A 23286-nucleotide genomic window follows, 5' to 3' on the forward strand; every position below is an offset into this window, starting at 1 on the left:
TTCCCAAGGGCATCTAAGCTGGAACATTTAACATACAGTTAAGGTAATAGGAAGTGATATTTTAAGAGCAGGTCTCAAATCAAGCTATTTGACAGCCCATGGCTGGATCTCTACAACCAAGAACAAATTAGGGTTAAAATATACATTCTGTTCAATTTTGCCACAGTCTAGTTGTCAAAATAATTCTTTATTTTATTTATTAAACTTTTGTGTTTCTTTATTGATTTTAGAGAGAGAAGAAGGGAGAAGGAGAGAGCCAGAAACATCAATGAGAGAGAACATTGATTGGTGGCCTCCTGCATGCCCTCCACTGGGGTTTGGCCCACAACCTGGGCATGTGCCCTGAATGGGAATCGAACCAGTTACCTCTTGGTGCATGGGTCGACACTCAACCACTGAGCCACACCAGCTGGATCCAAATAATTAATTAAACAAAACAACTTCAAAACAATGACTCATGGCTTTGGTGAAATGTTAAGACTGTTCTGAAGAAATAAGACTGACCCTATTTGGTCACAATTCATTTTGTCTTTGACCACATAGAGATAATGAAAATACACATTTTAAAATTATTTAATTACTTGTACTTTTGGGAAAGGTTTTTTTTTTTTTTTTTTTTTCTTATTTTTTTAAAACTCCCTTATTTTCTCTATCATTTTGAAATCATTGATTTCTAATTCAAGCTCTGGGGATCAATAATTGTGTCTTCTTGGACTTGGCAAGTGGAAGACATTTGAGAACCTTATAGTCATACTTGTAATTTTCCTCTTCTTGCTAGTCCTTTAGTCCTTTCAGCAATCAGCATGACATGAGTTAACGCTGAATTCTGTGTTCTGGTGAGGCATCTTCATTCCCATCTTCTGCTGCTATGGTTGGACACATTATTGGACAGGCCGACTTTGGTAGGCACCTGCTACACAATGACGCTGATCCTCAGGTTGCAGGGTGAGGAGTGTCATTAGAAATGTTGGTCAGAAGGAAAAACAACATTAAATAGTTTCTGTTCTGCTTCTCTGGCTATTTCTAGCATCTGGTGAGCCGACTTCAACTTATCTTTTGGCCCTGACTTCCTTTTTCCTTTGGGGTCTGCCTTAGTCTTTTTTTGCTGCTATAACACAGTACTACAGACTGGGTAGCTTATAAACAACAAGAATTTATTTTTCACACTTCTGGACACTAAAATCAGGGTGCAAGCATGGTTAGGTAGGGCCAGACTTTTAGTTGTATCTTCACATGGCAGAAGGGACAAGCTAGCTCCCAGGGGCCTCTTTTATAAAAGCACTGATTGTATTCATGAGGTTCGGACCTGGTGACCTAATCACCTTCCAAAGGCCTCACTTCCTACTGCCGTTACCTGTGGGGTTAGGACTTTAGCATATTAATTTTTTGGGGGCGGGGGGGTGTACACAATGTTCAGACCATAGCAGGGTCTATAGAGAAAGGACAATGTTGAACTGAAAAGCACTATAAAGACACTTTCAGCTGCTTCATTTTCTTCCCTCCCTAGAAAGGATTTACTCTTGGCTCTCATTGCTTAGAGGGTGGTGGGTATGACATAGCTCTGAGTTATTTACTCTCTAGTTCCCTTCAAAGTTCAGTTCTTCTGCTCCATTGGGGTAGAAGGAGGGGGGGGGAAAGAGAAAATTATCTCTCACCTTAACTGGTCAGATGCCCTTCTTTTGCTGCCTATCTAGCAGTAACTTATAGTAAACACTCTCTTTATAGAAGGTGACCAAAAACTGACTCTTTGTGGGACATACGTATAAGTTTTGGGGAGGGCTTGAGTGATGACGTTGTAATTTCAGTGCTGTATGAGGTCTATCTCTGGCTCTTTTCCTTTCATACCTGTTCTGCCCTGGCCCAAACAAGCCATCTTTTGTGATGGCTGGGCTTCCGTCCTGGGTGAATCAAGCTTTGCGTAGGGTTCTGCCAAAGCTGCTCAAACCCAGCTGTCTTCCCTGTTGACCGCAAGACCTATAGGAAATTGGCATCATTGCTAGGGCTTTGACAAACAACTCTGTTCAGGTCTTCAGGAACCTTGTGAGAGCTTCATTAGATCTACCACCAGCTGCAGAATTTCTGGATCATGCGTACATATATTTATTTTGATTAGTGCCAAATTGCTCTCAAGAAAGGCTGCACTAGTCTATATTTTCACCAGCAATGGACAAAGATTTATATCTACCAATTTATCTGCCAATGGTTTGAATTCTTTAGCTTTCTAATTTTTGCAATCTATAATAACTTGTTTTAATTTGCATTTCTGAAATTAGAAGTTGTTCTGACTTATCATCTGTTAGCATCTAGGATTTCTTCTTTGGCTATTCATATTTTTTGCTCCTTTTTCTAGTTAGCTTGTCTTTCATTATAGCTTTGTAAGAGTCTCTTTTATATTCTAAACATTAACCCTCTGTTGTTTTTGTACTTGGCAAATACCTCCTTCTGTTCTGTCAGCTGTATAATAACTTTATTTATGTATTAACTTATTTATAAAAAATAATATCTTTTATTGACCAGAAATTCTTCATTTTTATATAAACAACTTAATTATTTTTACTCCTTGTTGGTGCTTTTGGAATTTTCTTAAAACAGTCCTTCTTCCTCCTTAGGTCTGTACCTGATCTACATTTTATTCTACTAACCTTATAATGTTATCCTTTTGTAGTCTACTGTGGTATATAGGGTTAAACAGGGATTCACTTTTCCCAAACCATTGTACTAAATAATTCATTGTTTCCCCATGTATTTGTGATGCTACCTTTATCCTACATAAAAGTGCCCCATGTACATGGTTTATCCTTAAGCTCTCTAGTGTGTTCCATTGGTCTGTGTGACTGTTCTTGGGACACATATGTATTAATAACTGGCAGCTTGCCCTTATTTTTCTTCATCATTTTTATGATTGGCTTCCTTCAGTTAATTAATAGAATAAATTTAAATAATTATTTAAAAAATTTAACTGGAAATGTGATTGATATTACAATGAATATATAGAATAATTAGGGAAAAAGACTATCTCAGTAATGTTACATCATCTATCTAAGAGTATAAAATATCTATTTAATTTTATACATCATCTAGCATGACCTTTATCAGAGTTATGTTTTTTCCACAGAATTACTCTGTGTTCTGGGTTAAATTTTAGATATTTTATAGTTGTTTTTATTTTTCAAATTAATTTTTTAGTCAGTTATTGCTGGGGTAAATCAATGCTATTGATTTTTTTTTAGTTGTTAATGTTCATTTAAATTTCTGAACTTTCTTATTTCTAATGAACTCACTAGGTGGTAATTTCGTGTTTTTATTAAGAGATCATCATTTCATGTGCAAATAATTATCATTTTTCTCTTTGACTTGTGTTTTCTCTTTCCTTTTAGTTTTGGTAAGTCTTCTAGTACCATGTGACTTGTCATAATGATACTGAATATTGTTTACATTTTGAAGTACGTGCCATCTATGTTTTACCACGAAGTAGAGTGTTTGCTGCAAGGTTTTGATATATAATGTTTACTGATACAAGGAAGCTCCCCTTTATGTTAGTTTGCTAACATTTTTGAAAAACTATAAAGGTCTTGACCTTTGTTAAATTTTCTTTGAATCACTTAAATAATACAATGTTTTTTTTCCCCTTCGCTCTACTAATGAGATAAGTGGCATTGATGAGTTTGATGATGCATATTATCTTTGCATTTCTGTGATTAACTTCATCTGAGCATAATGTGAACTTTTGCATTCAGTTTGCTAGCTGTATGAACTTGATTAAGACACGTCACCCACATAAGTAAAATGAAGATAATAGTCAAAGAGTTGTCTTAGAATTATATCCACTCAAAGCTTAGTTGAGTGCCTGAAGCATGATAAAACTTATGTCAATACTTATTACTATGATATAAAACTCTTTGCAATATGTTGATTGAACCTAATGTTCTTTTCTTCTGTACTATCTGATTTTGGTAGCAAAGTTATACTAACTTCCAAAGTGAGCTGGGTTCCTTTGGGCTTTTTCAAAGCAAACATATTTAAGTAAACAAAATGCTAACCATCTTGGAGCGACAATTTTTTTTTTGCTTTTCAAGACAAATATTACTCTATTAGTTTCCCAAGGTTGTTGCAACAAATTACCACAATCTGGGTCTTTTAATACAATAGAAGTATATTCTTTCACAGTTGAAGAGGCCAGAAGTCTGAAATCAAGATGTCATCAGGGCCATGCTCTCTCTGAAGGCTCGAGTAAACAGCCCTCCCTTGCCTGTCTCCCAGCTTCTGGTGGTTGATGGTAGTCTTTGGCATTCTTTGGATTTTAGCTGTGATGTTGGATTTAAGGTTTACTCTATTCCAGTGTGACTATTCTCATATTAACTGTTTATACCTGCAAGGATCCTATTTCCAAATAACATCAGATTGTGAGTTTCTGGGTGGACATGAATTTTGGGGGAAGACTATTACTCTTAGATAATTACCAGAAGATTTCTATAACCTTTTTCTGTATTCCCTGAAGCAGCATATCCTGGGATTTTCCCTCAAGTTCATTTCCTTCAAGAGCGTTTCTCCTGCAGGTCTGAATGTAGTAACCCATCTGAAGCCTTCAGTGCCCAAGAATATCTTCATTATGCTCTCAGGTTTGATTTATAATTTGGTTGGATAGAAAATTCCAAGTGGAAAATTATTATTATTATTGTTATTATTTTTTATGCTCACCCAAGGCGGGCGGGGAGAGGGAGAAACTTCGATGTGAGAGAGACACACTGAGTGGTTGCCACACACGTGACCCCAAACAGGGCCAGAGACAAACTGCTACCAAGGTACATGCCCTTAGAGGAAACTGAACTCAGGACTCTCCAGTCCATAGGCCGACACTCTAACCACTGAGATAAACCGGCCAGGGCCCAAGTGGAAAATTATTTCCTTTATTATCTTCAATATATATGATTGCACTGACTTTTGCATTGTATTGTGGTTGAAAAATAAGATGGTAGGGGACCCATTCTTTCTCTTTGCAAGTTTATATTCTTTTCTTTTTTAAAAAGGTTTCTTTAAAAAATATGTTTTCTTTATTTATTTTAGAGAGAGAGGAAGGAAAAAAGAAATAGAAACATCGAGGAGAGAGATTATCAATTGGCCACCTCCTGCATGGCCCCCCCTGGGGATCAGGCCCACAACCTGGGCATGTGCCCTGACTGGGAATTGAACTGTGACCTCTAGGTACACGGGTCAACCACTGAGCCGCACTGGCCGGGCTATATTATTTTCTTTTACTATGACTTCAATATCTTACTTAAATTTTTAAAAAAAATTAATATGAGAGACAGAGAGAGAGACATTGATGTGAAAGAAAAACTTTAATCAGTCTCCTCCCAAACATGCCCCAAACAGGAATCAAATCCACAACCTGGTTATGTGCCCTGACCTGTAAGCAAGACTGCCACCTTTCAGGGTACAGTATGACACTCCAACCACTAAGCCATGCTGGCCAGGGCTGATACCCTACATTTTAGTAATAATGTACTTCGGTGCGGATTTTTTCTTCTCTCTCCTGTTTAATAACCTATGACTTTAGTTCAAGATACCCTGATGAAGGCATTGCAAAATCTCTGCCAGGGTGAAGTGTAGATGAAAATACGTGAGCTACCTGGCCAAAGCTGTACCCCAAGCTCTCCAACCTCCTTTCCCCCAAGCTCCTCGAGGGCTGACTCCAATCTAAAGACATGCGTTCGCCCACAGCTGCTTCTCTTTATCAATTTTCAAAATGTTTTAAATTAAATATATATTTTTGTTGAAATATACTTAACATATTACATTCTGTTAATTTAAGACGTACAACATGTTTACTTGATATATTTTTTGTTTTCTTATTTTATTTTATTTTATTTTATTTTATTTTATTTTATTTATTTATTTTTGTTACAAATGTTTCTCCTTCCCCCCCAGACATCCTCCTCCCAATCCTGCCCCCTGCCCCCCAGCATTGTTGTCTATGTCTATGTCCATTGGTTACACATATATGCACATAAGTTCTTTGGTTTATCTCATTCCTACTCCCCATCCCCTTCCTCTGAGGTTTGTGAGTCTGAACCATACTCTTTTTTTGCCTCTGGGTCTATTTTGTTCATCAGCTTATTTTGTTCAATATATTACATAGGTAAGTGAGATCATGTGGTATTTATCTTCCTCTGACTGGCTTATTTTGCTTAACATAATACTCTCCATGTCGTCTTTCTTTCTTACAGCTGCATAGTACTCCATTGTGTATATGTACCACTGCTTTTTTATCCACTCATCTACTGATGGACACTTGGGCTGTTTCCAGATCTTAGCTACTGTAAATAGTGCTGCTACGAACATGGGGGTACACATATTCTTTCTGATTGGTATTTCAGGCTTCTTTGGATATATTCTTAGAAGTGGGATCACTGGGTCAAATGGAAGTTCAATTTTTAATTTTTTGAGGTAACACCATATTGTTTTCCATAGTGGCTGCACTAGTTTGCGTTCCTACCAGCAGTGTACTAGAGTCCCCTTTTCTCCACACCCTCGCCAACACTTGTTGTTTGATGATTTGTTGATGGTGGCCATTCTGACAGGTGTGAGGTGATACCTCATTGTTGTTTTAATTTGCATCTCTCTGATGATTAGTGATGGTGAGCATTTCTTCATATGTCTCTTAGCCATTTGTATGTCCTGTTTGGAGAGGTGTGTATTTAGTTCATCTGCCCATTTTTAATTGGGTTCTTTGTCTTCCTTTTGATGAGTTGTATGAATACTCTATATATTTTGGAAATTAACCTCTTATCTGATGTATCATTGGCAATTATGCTCTCCCATATAGTGGATTTCCTTTCCATTGCGATGCTTGTTTCTTTTGCTGTGCAGAAGCTTTTTAGTTTGATGTAGTCCTACGTATTAATTTTTTCCTTTGTTTCTCTTGCCTTAGGAGTTGTATTAGTGAAAATTCTGCTGCATGTAATGTCTGAAATTTTGTTGCCTACATTTTCTTCTAGGATTTTTATGGATTCACGAGTCACATTTAAGTATTTTATCCATTTTGAGTTTATTCTTGTGTATGGTGTAAGTTGGTGATCTAGCTTCATTTTTTTGCATATAAGCTGTCCAATTTTTCCAACACTATTTATTAAAGAGTCTGTCTTTACTTCATTGTATGCTCTTGCCACCTTTGTCAGATATTAATTGAGCATAATGTCTTGGGTCGATTTCTGGGTTCTCTGTTCTCTTCGATTGGTCTATATGCCTGTTCTTGTGACAGTACCAGGCTCTATTGATTACAGTGGCTTTGTAGTATAACCTGATATCCGGTATTGTGATCCCTATTACTTTGTTCTTCTTTTTCAAGATTGCTGTGACTATTCGAGGTCTCTTTTGGTTCCATATAAACTTTTGAAGTATTTGTTCTAGTTTTGTGAAATATGACATTGGTATTTTGATGGGGATTGCATTCAATCTACAAATTGCTTTGGGTAGTATGGACATTTTAATGATGTTAATTCTTCCAGTCCATGAACAAGGTACATGCTTCTAGTTTTTATATCTTCCTCTATTTCTTTTTTCAATGTTCTGTAGTTTTCTGCAAATAGGTCCTTTACTTTTTTGGTTTAGTTTATTCCTAAGTATCTTAATTTGTTTGTTGCAATGGTAAATGGGATTTTTTTGTTTGTTTGTTTCTCTTTCTGTGAGTTCGTTATTGGTGTATAAGAATGCCATCATTTTCTAGATGTTAGTTTTGTATCCTGCTACTTTGCCAAATTCATTTATTAAATCTAGTAGGTTTTTTATGGAGTCTTTAGGGTTTACTATGTATAATATCTTGTCATCTGTGAATAATGACAGTTTCACTTCCTCCTTTCCAATTTGAATCCTTTTTATTTATTCTTCATGTCTAATTGCTGTGGCTAAGACTTCCAGTAGTGTGTTAAATAAGAGTGGCAAAAATGGGCATCCCTGTCTGGTTCCTGTTCTTAAGGAAAATGCTTTTAGTTTTTGCCCATTGAGTGTGATGTTGGCTATAGGTTTTTCATATATAGCCTTTATTATGTCGAGATATGATCCCTCTATTCCCAAATGGCTGAGCATTTTCATCAAATATGGGTGCTGGATTTTGTCGAATGCTTTTTCAGTGTCTATTGATATGATCATATGGTTTTTATCTTTCATTTTGTTTGTATGGTATATCACGTTTATTGATTTGTGAATATTGTATCATCTTTGCATCCCTGGGATGAATTCCAATTGGTCATGGTGAATACATTTTTTAATATTGCTAATATTTTGTTAAGAATTTTGTATAAATATTCATCAGGGATATTGTCTTACAGTTTTCTTTCTTTGTAGTGTCTTTATCTGGTTTTGGAATTAGACTTATGCTGGCCACATAAATCAAGTTTGGAAGTCCTCCTTGTTCTTGAATTTTTTGCAATAGTTTGAGGAGAGTGTTAGTTCTTCTTTGAATGTTTGGTAAAACTCCTCCATGAATCTGTCTGGGCCCAGACTTTTGTTTGCTGGAAGAGTCTTGACTACATCTTCAATTTCCTTAGATGTTATTGGTCTGTTCAAGTTTTCTATCTCTTCCCGGTTCAGTTTTGGGAGACTATGTGTTTCTAGAAATTTGTCCATTTCACCTAGACTGTGCAATTTATTGCTGTATAATTGTTCATAGTATTTGTTAACAATCCTTTGTATTTCTGTGGTGTCAGTTGTTACTTCTCCCTTTTGTTTCTGATTTTGTTCTTTTAGGTCCTCTATCTTTGTTTCTTGGTGAGTCTGTGATGGTCCATCAATCTTGTTTATCTTTTCAAAGAACCAGCTCTTTGTTTCATTGATATTTAGAATTTTTTTTTAGTTTATATGTCATTTATTTCTGCTCTGACATTTACTATTTCTTTCCTTCTACTTATTCTGGGTTTTTCTTTCTGTTTGCTTTCTAGTTCTTTAAGTTGTGAGGTTAGATAGTCAATTAGAAATTTTTCTTGTTTCTTGAGGTAGGCCTGTAGTGCTATGAATTTACCTCTCAGGACTGCTTTCTCTGTGTCCCATAGATTTTGTCTTGTTGTGTGTTCATTTTCATTGGTTTTCAGGAAGGTTTTAATTTCCTCCTTGATCTCCTTGGTAACCCATTCATTGATTAATAATGTGCTAGTTAGCCTCCATGTGTTTAAATGTTTCTGCATGTTTTTGTTGTAATTGATTTCTAATTTCCTGCCATAGTGATCTGAGAAGATGCTTGATATGATTTCAATCTTGAACTTGTGGAGACTTAGTTTGTGTCCTAACATGTGGTCTATCTTTCAGAATGTCTCATGTACACCTGAGAAGAATGTGAATTCTGCAGTTTTGGGGTGTAATTCCCTGTAGACATCTATTAAATCCGTTTGCTGTAGTGCATCATTTAGAGTTTCTGTTTCCTTGTTAATGTTTTGTCTAGAGGATCTATCCAGTGATGACAGTGAAGTGTTGAAGTCCCCTGCTATGATTGTATTGCTGTCTGTTTCACATTTGAAGTGCTCCAGAAGTTTTAAAATACATTTTGATGCTCCTATATTGCTTGCATATGTGTTTACCAAGGTTATATTTTTCTGTTATATAGATCCTTTCAATATTAGTAGTGGCCTTCTTTGTCTCTAGTTATGGACTTCATTTTTTTTTTTTTTAATCCTCACCCGAGGACATTTTCCATTTGTTATTCAGATAGAGTGGGAAGGAGAGAGAGGAAGAGAGAGAAACATCGATGTGAAAGGGACACATCAAGTGACTGCCACAAACATGACCCAACCAGGACCAGGGACAAACTGCAGCCAAGGTACATGCCCTTAGTGGGAACTGAACCTGGGTATCTGTGGACTGCAGGCTGACATTCTAACTGCTGAGCCAAACTTGCCAGGGCATGGACTTCATTTTGAACTCTGTTTTATCAGATATGAGTAGTGCTACCCCAGACCTTTTTTCCTTTCCAGTTGCTGGAATAATTTTTTCCATCCTTTTACCTTCAACCTATGTGAGCCTTTTTCTATGAGGTGGTCTTTTGCAAAGCACATATATGAGTCATGTTTCTTATCCAATCAGTTACTCTGTCTTTTGATTGGAGCATTCAATCCATTTACATTTAAGGTGATTATTGATATGTACTTATTTATTGCCTTTATATTTTTCTTCTTATTTCTTTTACTAATTACAGTAGTTCTTTTAACATTTCTTGCAGTGCTGGTTTGGTGCTAATATATTCCCTAATCTGGGAAGCTCTCTATTTCACCTTCTGTTTTGAATGATAGCCTTGCTGGATAGAGTAGTCCTGATTCAGATCCTTGTTTTCATGACCTTGATTACTTCATGCCATTCCCTTCTGGCCTACAGTGTTTCTGTTGAGAAGTCAGCTGATAGCCTTAGGGGGTTCCTTTGAGGGTAACCTATGGCTTTTTCTTGCTGAGTTTAGGATTCTCTCTTTGTCTTTAATTTTTGGCATTTTAATCATTATGTGTCTTGGTGTGAACCTGTTTGGGTTATTCTTACTTTGGGCTCTCTGTGCTTCTTCAACTTGTATGCCTTTTTCCTTCACCAAGTTAGGGAAGTATTCTGTCACTATTTCTTCAAATACATTCTCTAACCATTGCTCATTTTCTTCTTCTTCTGGAACTCCTATGATGTGGATGTTGTTATGTTTCATATTGTACCACAGTTCTCTTAAGCTGTCTTTCTGTTTTTTATTTTATTTTTTTTCTTTTTGGTTCTCGGATTGGGTGGTTTTTACTACGCCTGTCTTGTAATTCACTGATCCATTCCTTGGTTTTCTCTACTCTGATTGTTATTTTTTCTAATGTATTCTTTTCCTTTTTCTTTTTTTTTTTATCCTCACCCAAGGACATTTTTTCCATTTTTTTGTTCAGATAGAGTGGGAGAAAGAGAGAGGAAGAGAAAGAGAGAGAGAGAGAGCGAGAGAGAGAGAAACATCAATGTGAAAGGGACACATCGAGTGGCTGCCTCCCACATGACCCAACCAGGGCTGGGGACAAACTGCAACCAAGGTACATGCCCTTAGCGGGAACCTAACCTAGGTCTCTCTAGACCACAAGCCGGCATTCTAACAGCTGAACCAATCTGGTCAGGGCTAATGTGTTCTTTATATCTGCTATGTCATTCTTCATTTCCAATTATTTGGTTTTCAATGTTTCTATATCTTTACTCATGCTGTTGAACTTCCTCATTATCATCACTCTGAACTCCAAGTCTTGATAACTTGCTTAACTGCATTTCATTTATCTCTTCTTTAGTAGAGTTTTCTTTTTCTATTATTTGGGATTTGTTTCTTTGTTTTACCATTTTGGCTGTCTCAGTTGGTTTTGAGCGTGCCAAATTTTTCCTGTTGTTGTTGGTGTTCCACTGGTTGTGGCTCCCTTTACTGGGTTTGGATGAATGTGGGAGAAACCATTTTAAACACCAATGTCAAGTCTTACTTTCCTGGGTAGATTTGCAAGCCCAGGAAAGGTTCAGTTATCCTCTAGCTTTTTGCCTGGAGGCTGTCTCAGTTCCTTGATGAGCCTCGGGTTGTAGCCCTCAACTTAATGAAAAACTCCCTCAGGTATTCAGGATCAGAGGATTTCCAGCAGGTGGGGCAGATCTTTGCTGGCTTTTAATGAGCCTCAATTTGTATTTCTCTGACCTGGCTGAGTGGTGTTAAATTCCTGAGGGAGGGGCTATTGGTTCTTCCTGGAGCTCTGATAAGGGGCTCTTTGAATAATATGCCTACTGTCCTGTTAGGAGGTGATTCAGCACAAAACTCCCATTGCCCTCCCAGCTCTCCCAGCTCTCTAAGCTCCTGAGTCTCCACACAGTTCCAGTCTAGTCTGGCTTCCCTCTGCTGGAGCCCAAGGTGAGTGGCTGTAGCTAATTTAGTACTCTGTCCCAGCCCTCTGTGCTGTGGAGCTGGCTTGGGATTTTAAACAAGAGAGAGTTGCTTACAGCTAAAATAGCTGTTGTTCATGGGCTCCTAGCCCGCCCTCTTATACCTCTGCAATTCCTACGAGGCTTGATTCAGTGTCCTTTTACTGTCCCTCATTATACGGGTCCTCTCCAGCTGCTTTTCTGTTGTTTTTTTCCTGACAATTTTCTTTATTTTTGTTGTAATTCCAGTTTGGTCCTGGGAGATGGTCTGTGTAGCTTCCATTCACTCAGTCATCATTTTGGAATCTTGAAAATCAATAAGATACCAGGCCCCTGCCTTTTCTTGGTTTTCTTCTTGACCATAAGAAGTCTGTGAAGGGTCCAGGAATCTCAGAGATATTGTGAATTTGGTTTTAGACCATCATAATAAAGTGTCACAATAAAGCAAGTCATATTCTTATTGCTTGTGGAGGGTCTTGCCTTCGATTTATGCTGGTCTTGGAGATCTCTTGATACATTTTTATATTGTAAAATGTATCAAATAAATATGCTGTACTCATGTTGCCCATTTCTATAGTGAAAGGCTAGGCTGTGCCCATACCAGACTAATGTGGGGAGAGGCAAGAGCCAACCTAGAATGTTTTCTTCTTCTATCGCTGGTTTAAGCTTTTGTCCTAAGGCCATAGTCAGTCATCTTTCTCCTATACCTACTCCAGTTAGAAAAAGCTTTTGGTCTCCCAGGATTTTCTTATGAGAATGTGTCTCAGGTGTGCATTCATTCCTATAACCCATGCTCCCCTTGCTTCTGTGTTCCTCTAGGGTTGGGTTGAGGGACACAGTAGCCTCTATTTTGCATTTGGTTCTGCATCTAGGAGACTATGATTGCACTTTCATTTGGTAACGTACTCTTTTGAATTTGTAGTACTGACATGCCCTGGGAGAATTTATTCTCAGAGAGGAACTTTCCATATTTGGCACATTCTCAATGCTGTGACAAAGGGCACAGTCATAGCTGATTGCTTTGCTGGGCTTTGGCTGGGGGCCTTGTCATGCACTAGCCTCGAAGTTTTAGAAGATTTTCACATTGGCATTTGAGAAGTTGTGCTTCAGGAAGCAGGATATCCTTGTCCTTTTCCTTGACAGAGAACACAAAGTACTTTGGGTTGTTCAGGGCTCTCTCCACACACTCGACAAAAGAAAAACTGATGTTTTAAATGTATTTCCAATCCTAGAGAAAAGCTTACTAAATTCTTCACACAACTCAAATGTATCCACTAAGCTACCATTAATTATAATATTACTTATATAAGGAGACTCTAATGTAATCAGTCTCTAAATTTTATTAAAACATCCTTCTGACTTTCTTTTATTCTGTTATAGTTGGTTTAGACCCGATGGATATGTATAAAATATACATAGTCACTGGCAGTTATCAAATGAAACTAACATATTTCACAGGGTATTAGATCTTGAGTTGGGATGTGTATAGAAGTGTAAAGCAGCAGGCATGATGTAGTCACATTTGCCTTGGCCTAATCTCTCCAAGTATAGATGTTAGAGTTTTTTTCTTTCATATCATCACCATTGTTTTTGATATCAAGGACTCCATTTCCTATTTTGGGTGCTTTATTATTCTCTTGGGTCATTGCAAAGGGGAGTGTGTTCACCTGAGGCAGTTGAGATTAAGTTTAGCAAAGTCTCAGCTACAGGTGGACATCACTTCTGCCAGGTATTCCATGAGGGGTATGCCTGCAATTGTTCAATGACTATCCTTACCAGTGAACACCCTTACCAGATGACAAGAAGGACCACTAAAGGGCTTTTCAACAAAGATGACATTAAAATATTCTCTCTCTCTCTTTTTTTTTGGTATGTACCCCTAGCGGGAACCAAACCCAGGACTCTCTGGTCTGCAGGTCAATGCTCCAACCGCTGAGCCAAACCGGCCATTAGCAAGAAAATATTCTCTTAAACTTTCTAATTTAATAGTGCAACAAATGTTTATTTAGCATCTACTAGTGCCAGGCACTTTTTGGGACTTAAAGGAGATATTGCAGAGAACAAGAACAATCAAGTTCAATTCTCATTGTTAATGAGACAAAAATGAACAAAGTATGAAGTTGTAATGAGCTCTATAAACACACTAACAGGGTGAGTTATTAGAGAGTAACTAAGGAATGACTTTAGCTTGGGTAGTTAAGGAAAACCTTGTTGTGAGAAGACATCTGGGGTGACACCAGAATGATATACAAAGCTTTGGAGACAACATCTCAGGTGGAAGGAAGACTGTAGATAGATTGGAGAAGACAGCTTGGGAACAAAATCCTTCCAACATTTAGAAGTTGAGCAGAGGAGGAGGATCTTGCAGAAGAAACTGAGAAGGGCATCCAGGGAGATGAGGAAACCAGAAGAATGTGATGATCTAGACCTTAAAAGAGGAACATACTTTAAGAATAAGAGAATCAACTGTGCCAAGTACTCCTGAGAATTCAAACACCTAAAAGCCTAGAGGTAGCCATTGGATTTAGTAAGATGAAGAACATTGTGAATTTTTATAAGAGTCAGTGGAAGAGAGATGGAATGTGAGAAAGAGGTGATAACAACTGTTGAGAAATGTCATGAACATTTTGCTATAAGAGAAATATAAGTTTAGGTGAGGGTGCCCCCTGCCCCTTTTAAAGGAAGGGGGATACTTTCCTTTAACCTAAAGCGTGTTTGCAAATGACCCAGCAGAAAGAGGTAGTAATTATAGGAACAGGGTTTTTGAGAAGGCAAGGAAGCATGAGAGTCAGAATAATGGCCTTGGCTTTGGCAAGAAGAGTTTGTTTACTATAACAAAAGACAGGACAGAGTGGTAGAGATACAGGTAACAGGTAGATTTGTTGGAAATTTTAATGAAATTTGCCTTATGTGGTATCTACATTCTCAGTGAAATATGAGGCAAGCTGAGAATGAGGAGGGGGATAATGTTTCGGAATTTGGAAAAAGAGGGAGTAATTGTATTAGGGGAATGTAATAGGTTTAGAAGTTTAATTAGCAGTTTGTGTTTACGAGTTTCAGTTTTATATCCCACATATGAGTGAAATCATATGGTTTATAGCTTTTCTGCCTGACTTATTTCATGTAGTATAATATTCTCGAGTTCCATCCATGTTGTCCCAAATGGCAGTAATTCGACTTTTCTTATGGCTGAGTAGTATTCCATTGTATATATGTCCCACGGGTATTGACTTGTGAGTGGGATCATCTGACATCGCTAGAAGTACTATTAATTGAGAGAAGAGGGGAACTTGTCTTGGGTCTCATCCTGTAGAAAGCTCTGTTCTGGCCCTTTCTGTCTGCGACCCTTCATGGAATAAAGGGTTCGTGGGGACATGACCACCAGGAGCCTGATCCTCACCTCTTCTGTGTAGATTATATTCTGTGTACTTGGGGTCCTGGGATCCAAAGGACCCTTATCCTGCTTCCAGGGCTCATGTAGGACTCTTTTCTGAATTCTCCCTCCTTTCAATGGGTTATGCTGCAGGGGTGTCTGCACCCCTGGGCTCCTGCTTGCAGGCTAGGATGTTCATGAGTATGTGGAAGACTCCTCATAGCTGTATGCCACTGGGCTGTGGCTGAGGGCCAGGGCCTGGCTATCTCTTTGCCATCACATTTCAATCCTTGTAGAACCTGGAGTTTGAGAATGCTAAATTTGCACTTGGACTTCCAAGTAATTATATGTGTCAAAAAAGAAGATAAAACAGAACTTGAACAATCTGTTAGCTTGACCTACATACATTCTAAATATTTAGACATGAGGTATGTGCCTGCTCTTGTCACTGATGTTACATGTTAAGAGAGCACCAGGCATGACAATGGATATGAGACGGTGTGGTCCAGTACGAATTTGTGCAATCATGCAAGTGTTTCTGTGCTGCCCACTTCGGTGGCCCCTAGCTCCATGTGGCTACTGAGTCCTTGACCTGTAGCTGGTGAGACTGAGGACACGAACTCTGACTTTTATTTAATTTTAACGAATTTAAATTTAAGTAGCCACATGTGCCCAGCGGCCACCGTTATGGATGGCTTCTTTGTTTTCTCAAGCAGCTCCCGGGGCTGGAGATCAATTAGGCTCGGTTCTGTCTCCATAGAGACTATTTTTCTCTACCCGGTTCCCCAGGTCTGGTCAGGTTTAAAGACTACTGGCCTCTACTGGGGTCTTTCAATCCTTTCTCAGTCTGGAAAGACTCATTCAGTCTTCCCAGAGGTTGGGTGATTTGAAATCTTTCCAGGATAGTATATTGTTATGGCATCAACTATACGTCACTTCCCCCAAGGTCTTCCCTTTGGAAGCTCAAGAGTCTTTTATTTTTTGTCTCAACAAAATAATACCCTTGCAAATCAACATCTTTGACTTTCAAAACTAGTGCTTCTGATGAGGATTTCAAGAGCCTATTTTTGAAGTTCAACAATTTTCCCCCAATAAAACCCTTAAACCTTTCTTTCTCTTTGCTTTCCTATTACACAATTTTAACTCTTCTCAAGGTTGTAAGCATTCCTATCACTATCTCCATAAAAATTCACATACAATGTACTTTTGGAAAAGTATACAAATTAATATTTCATGGTATTTCATTTAAAGGGAAAGCAACAGAACTGTTTTTATGTGCTTGAACACGTCATATCACTATCACCCTACAGGTACCCCTCACTGTGGTAGGAGAGTGAAGCTAAGGCTCCTTAAAATGAGGTGAAAGATGTGGGTGACGTCAGACACACCCCTTGAACCTCCTCTGTCATAAGTCACTGGAATATGTTCCACTTGCCCAGGCTGAAGCTTAGGGACTCTCTGAAAATAGCATGAACCCTAAACAAAAGTGTGAAGGACATAAGTGAAGATTACTTTAATCCCTCCATTCTCTGGTTGAATTATTCAGACCACATGTCCTTGTTTCCTAGAGTTTTTATATTGCCTCTCACTCTCCTGCTTCTTGACCTTAATGCACTTACAGTCTATTTGGGGAGAAAGACACTAAGCAATAAAGACACACACACACAAAATTACAAATTGTCTCAAGTATGATGAATGGAAAGAAAGAATGCCATCAGAAAGAATCAGAGCTTTTAAAGTGAAGTGATATAGCCCAGGTGGTGTGGCTCAGTGGATTGATCTCCTCCCATGGACTGAGAGGTCCTGGTTCAATTCCTAGTCAGGGCACGTGCCTGGGCTGCAGGCTCCATCTCCTGTGTGGGGCACGCAGGAAGCAGCCGATCGATATTTCTCTCTCACATCGATGTTTCGGTCTCTCTCCCTTTTTTTCTAAAAAAAAAAAAAAAAAACCAATAAAAACATATATAAAAAAAGTAAAATGATATTTATATGAGCATGTGAAAGTTGAGTAGGGCTTGGACAGGCAAAGAACAGGACGCAGAAAATTCTAGGCCAAGGCCCCAAGGGAGCAGAGAACCTGGTGTGTTGAGGAAGAAAAGGAGGCACAGTCTGCTTCAGACAGACTCAGTGAGGGGACAGTGATGTGAGAGGTGAACTTGGAAAGGTGGCAAGGGCCCAGGACGTGATTAGAAGTGGGGCTGAGGGGAAACCACGGAAAGGCATTATGGTGGTGGGAGGGACTCAATAGGGATCAGATCTACATTTTACAAAGATCACTCTGGCCACTTTGTGGAGAGAAAGATGAGAGGGTGGGGCAAAGCGCAGGAGGTGACAGACCACGCACGGAGGCGCCGGCGGTATAAGCCAGAGAGGGTCATGAGCTGGAGCAAGATGCAGGCAACCGGAGGATGAGAGAATTGAACACTTGCACAGCATGTTTAAGAGCAGAGTTTTTAACCTTAACTGTTGATAGTTTGGGCTAGATAATTCTTTGTTGTGGGCTTTCCTCCTTTTTTTTTCTTGTATTTTATAGAGAGAGGAAGGGAGAGGGAGAGTTAGAATCATTGATGAGAGAGAAATGTCGATCGGCTGCCTCATGCATGCCCCCTACTGGGGATCGAGCCCGCATCCCAGGCATGTGCCCGGACTGGGAATGGAACCAGCGACCTCTTGGTGCATGGGATGACGCTCAGCCAACTCAGCCACACCAGCCAGGTGGCTTTCCTGTTTATTGTAGGATATTTAGCAGCATCTCTGGCCTGTTCCTCAGCTAGTAGTACTCCCTGCTCCCACATCCCTGCATCGTGAAAACAAAAGATGTCCTCAGATGAAGCAGGTATTCCTTGTTAAATATGTGTTGTGGGGTAAAATCTCACCTAGTTGAGAACCACTATTTTAGAGGGACGATTCATAGGATTGGACAATGAGAGGTATCTCAAATGACACTCACTTAACTAAGCGAGTAGGTGGAGGTATGATCTCTGGAACCGCAGTGACTCGAGGGGCAGAATATTTGGGTGCTTGTACATAAATAGGAGGATTTCATTATAGATATGGTGACTGTAGATGCCTGGAAAGCATCAAGGGGCGAAGTCAAGGAGATTGTTACTTATATACACCAAGAGATTTTAGTTGGAGATATGCAGAGCCACGGATGAAACATGATCACTGAAGGTGAGAATGCAAATGAGAACCAAAGAAGCCTGGGATTAAACAGAAAGGAAATCTAATACACACACACACACACACACACACACACACACACACACACACAGTGGTATATGTCATATAAAGGTGAGAAAACAACCAAACCCAGCATGCTTCAATAAGTAGGTAGTAAACTAAATTGACTGTGGCTAAATGTACTAGTTATATGAGGATTAAAAAGTGTCCAATGAAGTTGGCAAAAATAGAGGTAATTTGAAAGGCCAGAGCCATGGTGAGGTTGGTTGAAATGAGAATGGAATTTGGAAGTTGGATGACATGTGCCGACAACTATTTCAAGACATTTTTCATACAAGGAGGGAAAAAGCACTTAACTAAAAGGTGTGAAATGAGGGGCCTTTGTAAAACAAAGCACATAATATAACATGATTACATGCTGCTGGAAAAGCCAGTTCATAGGAGAGAGGCTGAAGATAAAGGAGAGAAATACACCAACATTCACTGAAGTCCTCATGTACATGGGACACTATACTGACCTTTACTATGGAGTGTTACTTCATTGTAACAGAGAGAATGATAATATTATTAATGATGATGATAATGATCGTCATAGATGACATTTACTGAGGGCTTTTTGTGTGCCAGGCCTCTGACACAGTTTATCTTATTTAATCCTCCCAGCAAACCTGTGAAGTAAAAACTGTTGTTGTTTCCATCTGAGATGAGAAACATTAGACAGGTTAAGTCACAGGTCAAGTGGCAAAGTTTAGAATGCAATAGATCTCATTCTACAGCTCCTGTTAAACCATCTTACTCCAGAGCCTAAGCTTTTAACAGCAGCAGAGAAAGGAATTGTGCTAATTAACCTCCCGAAGAGTTGTGTAAAAGCTGCGAGTTCTTGGCTACTACCGTCAAGTTTTAGGACCAGCTTGGCGTGAATGAAGGTTCCCTCTCACGGTGAAATTCTCCTTGGTTCCCTAGAGTTGACACTATCCTGCAGGGGTGACTGGTTTTGTCTTTTATTTATTTTATTTTATTATATGCATTTTAAGGAAATCTTGTAGACTAACAAGGGAGCTTGTCTGGGCTCAGACAGGACAGACTGATCTTGGTGAAGAAAGAGCTACCAAGTTCTTACACTGGTTTCTCTCCTCAAGTATCCTTTTCTGGACCAGGAGCAAATGTGTTTCCTGACGGGGGGTTAGGGGGGTGGGGGGTGGGGGGAGTGTAGGCCCTTCTTTCCAGACCAGCTGTGAATGCTTGTTACAATGTTACAACTTCCAGTGGCTGTTCACAGCGCCTCTGAAACTGGCTGGTGACTGGCCCAGAAGAAAATGCCATCGGCTTGCCTGACCATGGACCTTTCGTTTATAATGCGAGCCTAGTCTCCAAATTCTAGTGATGATTCTGATGATCCCTGTTATAAGACCATGGTATCAACCAGGGCCTGAGCTATACTGGCTTTTGGTTTTCTTCTTAAGCTTTCCATGAATGACATTCGTGTGTGTGTGTGTGTGATCATTATAACTTGCTAGTTTATTAATATTAATAACAGGAAAAGAGCAAAGGGGAGACCAGACAGTATAAGCCTGGTCATCTGGGCAGCTTCACCAGGAACCAAAGCTCCACGCTCCCCAGGGCACCACCGGTCCATTCCCTGCAAATCTCTGGGGAAAGAGATCAAACAAAGGGGGGATGGGTGTGTGCACAGTGAAGTCAGGATGCTCTAGGGAAGACACTTGCCTGTCAGTCTAACCTGGGAAAAATACAATTGGCTAGGGGGGTAGAGCCACTGCAAGCGTGTGGAATCCCAGAGGGGTAATTGGTTAAGCTCCTGCTTATAATCCCCAAAGAGTGTGCTTGCTCTGGCTTCACTCTTGTTCTCTTGTGCTGTGACCGGAACTCCCTGCCATGTGGCCTTACTCCACACGCAGGAGGCGGGACTGGACTGTGCCTTCATATGGACTGGAGACTCTGGGCAGTGGCCTTAATCCTAGCCCTGCTGAAGGCAAGACTTTGTCCATGGTGGAATGAAGGGCAGTGGGACATTGGAAACTCAGGGTTTAATTCCATGGACATAAAGATCCCTCATCCTCCCATGTGAGTCTCAGGAAATTCCTTTCCTTGTGACATTGTAAGGACTCCATTTCCACCGGTAACAGGTGGGGATGCAGAAGCCACCCCGCTAATAACGTGTGTTTGTGTGTGTGTGTGTGTGGTTGTGTTTATGGTTCAAGGGTGCCTTTCTGGCACCCATGACCTGTTGTGACAAAGTATAACCTTTGGCCAGTTTTCTGAAGGCAAGTGAAAAAAAGCAGTTCAAAGTTTTATCTGGACAGGAAAATTTATGCTGTGCCTTTTTATCTTACAATGTTCCTTGGGTAATTTGGTTCCTTTTTCAATTTTCAGAGTGACGACAAAAATAAATGAGCATTTCTACTTTAACTGCCTCTAATGGCAAGAATGAAGAGGTTCCCATGTCAAGGTAATTTCAGAGGGAGGCAGGGGCCTGGAGAGAGTCGGAGTGGGAGCTGTATTGTGCAGTTTATCCAGATGTGCCAGACATTTCCCGTTTAATGTTAACAACAAAAGGAAAATGAAAACATGCTTCAAAGCAAACTTGAAGAAACAATCACATGGCTGAAATATTGGGTGTGAAGGAGTTCTTGAGTCACTAATATCTTTTCCAACCCGACGTCCTGAAAGATCCCAGCCTTTGAACGTTCCTGACTCCATACACGTGTAAACTGTAGCCATGGGCTTCCAGAGGTGGGCTCTTCCTTTGTTTTGAGCTCCCTGGAATCACTCTAGTTTCTGGATCAGAAGAAAAGGCAAGTCAAACGAGAGAAGTATTTGAAACCTATGGGGTAGGAGGACCATGGGGGAATTCTGCTAGCTGAAAGGCTCCTATGTATAAATATACATGTATATGTACATATACACCGCCTTAAACATTGCAGTTACATTTCTAGATTTGTTTTTTCATAGTGAAGGGAAATGATCCGATCACAGGGCTTTGCTTTCAAAAGCATTCCCAGGACCCAGGTACAGCAGCTTGCCCCCGAGTGGCCATTTATGAGAACTGCAGCTAATAGCCTGCAAACTGTCCCAGGGGAAAGCATTTTTCTTTTAGGTATTGATTAGAACCTGATGGCACACAAGAGGAGATATAATTTTTTAGAAAACTCAGATCTACCATGTCAAATGTTTAGAGATACCCCAGGGACAATGAATAAAGCACTGTAGCAAATAATATGTTGATCTTCCTTTCCTTTTGAACTAGACCTTCACAGCATCCTAAGCCTTTTGCTGTCCGTGAAACCCACATTTGAATCAATAACTGGGAGCGGTGCCAGTTCAGTAATGTGGCTCTCTGGGGCCCAGCTGACTGACTGACAGTAATATTTTAAAAAATGATCCAAGGAAACCCAGAGGACCGTTGATTAGCAGGATGTCCTGACATTAGCTTCCTTCTGACATGTCAGGGCTGCTAGTGAATTATAGTTTTCCCAGAGGTTCTTTCTGATCTTGGAGGCAGCACTGGATGAGCTTCTAGATGCTCAGATTTGTACTGAGTTCAACTGGAGTTTCTTTTTAAGACTTTAAAGAATCATAAATTAGAGCAGGCTTTTTGGCCCCAGACCTCAGCTGAAGTAACTGTGCTCAGTAAATATGTGTTTTGATGGAGTAGACTTTTGTAACTAGCCCTCCAGCAATGGAAAGAAGCCTTATTGACATACGGCAATAAAGAATATGCTTTTAAAAATAAATATGATTTATAAAAAAGACAAGCATAAAAAAAGAAACACATTCTAATAATTTGGGTTTAAGCTGGAACTTCTGTTTAAAAAGCATACTAAACTTTCATGGTGCTTTTATATTGTTTTTATACATTTTCACATATGTGATCCTTAACATAGAATACTATTCCATTTAATCTCTATTTGCTCAGTGACAATGTAGGATTGAAGTCACAAGTCCTGGAATTCTCATCCCAGCAGGTTCATGAACCTTAACATTCCATTGCCTAACTCTGATCTGGTTATAGAATTAACCATTGCTACCAACTGAGCAATATTCAAACTTCAGTCACATTAAAAAACGATATAGTAATTAGCCTGGCCAGTGTGGCTCAGTAGTTGAGCGCCGACCCATGCACCAAGAGGTCACCGGTTCAATTCCCAGTCAGGGCACATGCCCAGGATGTGGGCACGATTCCCAGTGGGGGCATGCAGGAGGCAGCCGATGAATGTTCTCTCTCATCGATGTTTCTATCTCTCCCTCTCCTTTCTTCTCTCTCTAAAATCAATAAAGAAAAATAAAATAAAATGAAAAACGATATAGTGGTTAGAAAAAATGTTGGTATTGGTTCTAAACAAGTTCTTTAAAGTCTCAGTGGTGCAGAACACTGTCTAAATTCAACACTCATGGTCTTAAAATATGGATTTGCCTGCAGTAAGCTCAGTGACCTTGGGCAACATTTAAAAAATCTTTTTGATTCTCATTTTTAACATCTGTGTGTTGGGGGTAAAAATATTTATCTTTTAGTGTATCATTTACTTTTCACTCCAGAAATATTGAGTAGCTACTATGTGCTGGGCACTATTCTAGATGTCAGGACACAGTGTTGAATAAGGTACACAAAGTCTGTCCCTATGAAGCTTGCCCTCCAGCTGGGAAAGACAGACAATAAATAATTCAATAAACCATTTCTGAGCGTCTTAAATGTTATTTAGGTTACACAACGGGAAGACGTGGTAAGAATGCCCTGGCTGGTCGGGGTAGCCCTTCATGAGACAGGAGGTGAGGTGACCCGATGAGAAAAGGGTGCTAGCCTTGTGACGGATCAGGGCAAGAGCGTTTCA

General features: G+C 39.5%; 1 long non-coding RNA gene across 1 annotated transcript in view; it reads left to right on the forward strand.

Annotated features, from left to right (window-relative positions):
- Positions 1-11822: 11822 nt before the first annotated feature.
- Positions 11823-23286, forward strand: part of LOC118639172 — a 34167-nt gene continuing 22703 nt past the window's right edge. Inside the window, exon 1 of the long non-coding RNA XR_004961155.1 lies at positions 11823-11872. This is a non-coding gene — a long non-coding RNA (uncharacterized LOC118639172). The remainder of the gene's footprint in view (positions 11873-23286) is intronic.

The sequence above is a fragment of the Molossus molossus genome, unplaced genomic scaffold (genome assembly GCF_014108415.1).
Source record: "Molossus molossus isolate mMolMol1 unplaced genomic scaffold, mMolMol1.p scaffold_m16_p_1, whole genome shotgun sequence".
In the NCBI taxonomy this organism is placed as follows: domain Eukaryota; kingdom Metazoa; phylum Chordata; class Mammalia; order Chiroptera; family Molossidae; genus Molossus; species Molossus molossus.